This window comes from Schistocerca americana, unplaced genomic scaffold (assembly GCF_021461395.2).
Source record: "Schistocerca americana isolate TAMUIC-IGC-003095 unplaced genomic scaffold, iqSchAmer2.1 HiC_scaffold_158, whole genome shotgun sequence".
NCBI classification, from domain to species: domain Eukaryota; kingdom Metazoa; phylum Arthropoda; class Insecta; order Orthoptera; family Acrididae; genus Schistocerca; species Schistocerca americana.
In genome coordinates, this window is record NW_025725666.1 from 297,501 (window position 1) to 302,500 (window position 5,000).

At 53.4% G+C, this 5,000-nt stretch overlaps 1 non-coding gene across 1 annotated transcript in view; it reads left to right on the top strand.

Moving 5' to 3' along the window:
• The first annotated feature begins 3,868 nt into the window (after positions 1–3,868).
• Positions 3,869–5,000, top strand: part of LOC124570076 — a 1,910-nt gene continuing 778 nt past the window's right edge. The window contains exon 1 of the ribosomal RNA XR_006971469.1: positions 3,869–5,000. This exon is cut by the window's right edge and continues 778 nt beyond it. This is a non-coding gene — a ribosomal RNA (small subunit ribosomal RNA).

Genomic DNA, 5,000 nt, shown 5'->3' on the forward strand with positions numbered 1-5,000 from the left:
CTCTCCGCCACATTAGACAATCCACACTATCATAACCAGACCGGGAGGTCCACTCACAAAACAGAATATCCCACCCTTCCGACAACCACCATTGCTCAGCTAAGCCACCAACACCCACACATGTCCTACACAGGGGTACACCCAACATCACAATACTGCCTCCTGTCACAGCACACAAACAATGGCAGGAATGAAAGACACAGGTCTGCCACAAGCATGGAATCAGAGCGCCGCCTGTCATGAGCCAAAGGTGCATCCTGACGTGGCAAATCAGATGATGCCGCAGGCATCCACTTACTATAATCACAATCAACAAACCGGCCGCCGCCGCCCGCCCGCCCCCCCCCCCCCCCCCCCAATACACCTTTCCTTACAACAATGTGTACCTTAACCTAACCCATATTGTGCCTTAACCTAACCCATATTGTACCTTAACCTAACCCATATTGTACCTTAACCTAACCCATATTGTACCTTAACCTAACCCATATTGTACCTTAACCTAACCCATATTGTACCTTAACCTAACCCATATTGTACCTTAACCTAACCCATATTGTGCCTTAACCTAACCCATATTGTGCCTTAACCTAACCCATATTGTGCCTTAACCTAACCCATATTGTGCCTTAACCTAACCCATATTGTGCCTTAACCTAACCCATATTGTGCCTTAACCTAACCCATATTGTGCCTTAACCTAACCCATATTGTGCCTTAACCTAACCCATATTGTGCCTTAACCTAACCCATATTGTGCCTTAACCTAACCCATATTGTGCCTTAACCTAACCCATATTGTGCCTAAACCTAACCCATATTGTGCCTTAACCTAACCCATATTGTGCCTTAACCTAACCCATATTGTGCCTTAACCTAACCCATATTGTGCCTTAACCTAACCCATATTGTGCCTTAACCTAACCCATATTGCGCCTTAACCTAACCCATATTGCGCCTTAACCTAACCCATATTGCGCCTTAACCTAACCCATATTGCGCCTTAACCTAACCCATATTGCGCCTTAACCTAACCTATATTGCGCCTTAACCTAACCTATATTGCGCCTTAACCTAACCTATATTGCGCCTTAACCTAACCCACGTTGCGCCTTAACCTAACCTATATTGCGCCTTAACCTAACCTATATTGCGCCTTAACCTAACCTATATTGCGCCTTAACGTAACCTATATTGCGCCTTAACCTAACCCACGTTGCGCCTTAACCTAACCCACGTTGCGCCTTAACCTAACCCACGTTGCGCCTTAACCTAACCCACGTTGCGCCTTAACCTAACCCACGTTGCGCCTTAACCTAACCCACGTTGCGCCTTAACCTAACCCACGTTGCGCCTTAACCTAACCCACGTTGCGCCTTAACCTAACCCACGTTGCGCCTTAACCTAACCCACGTTGCGCCTTAACCTAACCCATATTGTACCTTAACCTAACCCATATTGTACCTTAACCCAACCCATATTGTACCTTAACCCAACCCATGTTGCGCCTTAACCCAACCCATGTTGCGCCTTAACCCAACACACGTTGCGCCTTAACCCAACACACGTTGCGCCTTAACCCAACACACGTTGCGCCTTAACCCAACACACGTTGCGCCTTAACCCAACACACGTTGCGCCTTAACCCAACACACGTTGCGCCTTAACCCAACACACGTTGCGCCTTAACCCAACACACGTTGCGCCTTAACCCAACACACGTTGCGCCTTAACCCAACACACGTTGGGCCTGAACCCAACACACGTTGGGCCTGAACCCAACACACGTTGGGCCTGAACCCAACACACGTTGGGCCTGAACCCAACACACGTTGGGCCTGAACCCAACACACGTTGGGCCTGAACCCAACACACGTTGGGCCTGAACCCAACACACGTTGGGCCTGAACCCAACACACGTTGGGCCTTAACCCAACACACGTTGGGCCTTAACCCAACACACGTTGGGCCTTAACCCAACACACGTTGGGCCTTAACCCAACACACGTTGGGCCTTAACCCAACACACGTTGGGCCTTAACCCAACACACGTTGGGCCTTAACCCAACACACGTTGGGCCTTAACCCAACACACGTTGGGCCTTAACCCAACACACGTTGGGCCTTAACCCAACACACGTTGGGCCTTAACCCAACACACGTTGGGCCTTAACCTGCTCTGTAATTGTCATACGACGCGTTAAATTAGTGTAGTGTTGCCTAACTGCAACCCCCGCAATATAGTTTGCTACTCGCACTGCCCGGTCCCCAGAGTATCGCTTCATGTTAAACACCTTGCAGCTATACACTGTAATGCGGATGGCAGCAGGACGTACATGCTCAATGCCCTTCGCAGTTGTTCATTGGCATTCGCATGGCGAAGCACAGCCTACGTTGTGGTACGGCTTGTGTCAACTGTCCGCTGATGTTGTACGTCCAAATCACACACTGTACTGCACATTGGTCCTCATGTACTGAATGATACATCGTGGTACATGTGTGACCGTACCACGTCTGCGCCAACAACGGCGAACCATACGGTCCAAATATTGTGCACTCAGCTACGTGTCGTCTCCCTATAAGAGCTGGATTGCAGTATGGTATGCCGTGGATGGCGATCAGCATGAGCCGTCTGTTGATGTAGTGGCGCGTGTTGTCAGACGTAGTCGTCTCTTCTCACACACCGTGATAGCATGGTGCACTGCGTTCCACATCTGCGACATGCGACAGAGGCCGGTTGACAGTCGTTCGCGCAATGGACATCGCATACGTACGGGGGCCACCTTCCACGTGTTCGCGAAGCGTGCACATGTTGTTGCGTGTATGTGGGCAGACATAGTGTGTCGTGACACCTGACACAGGCATGCAACAATCGTTGAATTTGCAAATGGCGATGGACGTCTACGTTTGCTGGTGACGTTACGCAAATGAACAACTGGTAAACCGTTGTGGTGCGGTTGTTCTCGCTAGAGGTGAATCAGTGATGGCGACGATCGGTTGAGCTACCAACCGGTTGTTTCAGCGATACCCACCATGCCCACGAACGTGAATGGCATGTGGGTGTGAAGCGATACGCGGCGGTGGCTGGGTGGGACCGTCCCCGGCCGGTGAGGGGGGGCCTCCCGGCGTGCTGGCCGCGCGGTGCGTGGGCGCACGCGCTACAGCCGGCTGGTGGGGGCGGCCAGTGGCAGGCGCGCCGGCCGACGGAGGCGGCAGGCGGCGCAGCTGCGCGCCGGCGCACCCTGCACGCGGCGCCGTGCGGCCAAAGTAGGTCCTCGCGGGCCCGGTGCGAAGCGCGGTGGACATCTGCAGTGTGCTGGTCCGATTGAGGACTGTGTGCGCTGAGGATGCGCCGCCGCCCGGCGCTCGGCGCCGCGACGCCGTCTGCTGCTCGGTCGCCTCTGCGGTTCTCGCAGGTGGTTTGTATCGCAGCTGTGCGGACGTGTTGGCGCGTGCGCTGTGCTGGGAGAGTTCGCTTCGGCACCCAAGTGGGGCTTTTGTCCTTCTGTGGCGCTGGCGTTGGAGCTGCCGGCCACCGTAGGTGGCGCGTGTTGTCTCCCGCCGGCAATGCCACGACAGCACGCTCCCGGGCCTCTGTCGGCAGCGGCAAGCTCAGTTGGGAGCACGGGTGGTCGCACCTAAAGCGTCTACTCGCCAAACTCCGGGCGATTGCGCCTCTCTCGAACCCGACCAAGTACTTAGGACGGCGCTGCGCGCCGCCGGGACCTGAGAGGGTTTCGAGGTGTATTGTGCAGGGGAGCTCAGCCTCCTCCTGTTTGCAGAATAATTGAGCGGACGCTTGCGTGTTCGCGCGGGCCCCCGGGACACACTCCCGGGCGGCCGGCTGCTCAGCTCTAGTTGACGCAGCTCCCTGGTTGATCCTGCCAGTAGTCATATGCTTGTCTCAAAGATTAAGCCATGCATGTCTCAGTACAAGCCGCATTAAGGTGAAACCGCGAATGGCTCATTAAATCAGTTATGGTTCCTTAGATCGTACCCACGTTACTTGGATAACTGTGGTAATTCTAGAGCTAATACATGCAAACAGAGTCCCGACCAGAGATGGAAGGGACGCTTTTATTAGATCAAAACCAATCGGTCGGCTCGTCCGGTCCGTTTGCCTTGGTGACTCTGAATAACTTTGGGCTGATCGCACGGTCCTCGTACCGGCGACGCATCTTTCAAATGTCTGCCTTATCAACTGTCGATGGTAGGTTCTGCGCCTACCATGGTTGTAACGGGTAACGGGGAATCAGGGTTCGATTCCGGAGAGGGAGCCTGAGAAACGGCTACCACATCCAAGGAAGGCAGCAGGCGCGCAAATTACCCACTCCCGGCACGGGGAGGTAGTGACGAAAAATAACGATACGGGACTCATCCGAGGCCCCGTAATCGGAATGAGTACACTTTAAATCCTTTAACGAGTATCTATTGGAGGGCAAGTCTGGTGCCAGCAGCCGCGGTAATTCCAGCTCCAATAGCGTATATTAAAGTTGTTGCGGTTAAAAAGCTCGTAGTTGGATTTGTGTCCCACGCTGTTGGTTCACCGCCCGTCGGTGTTTAACTGGCATGTATCGTGGGACGTCCTGCCGGTGGGGCGAGCTGAAGGCGTGCGACGCGCCTCGTGCGTGCTCGTGCGTCCCGAGGCGGACCCCGTTGCAATCCTACCAGGGTGCTCTTGAGTGAGTGTCTCGGTGGGCCGGCACGTTTACTTTGAACAAATTAGAGTGCTTAAAGCAGGCAAGCCCGCCTGAATACTGTGTGCATGGAATAATGGAATAGGACCTCGGTTCTATTTTGTTGGTTTTCGGAACCCGAGGTAATGATTAATAGGGACAGGCGGGGGCATTCGTATTGCGACGTTAGAGGTGAAATTCTTGGATCGTCGCAAGACGAACAGAAGCGAAAGCATTTGCCAAGTATGTTTTCATTAATCAAGAACGAAAGTTAGAGGTTCGAAGGCGATCAGATACCGCCCTAGTTCTAACCATAAACGATGC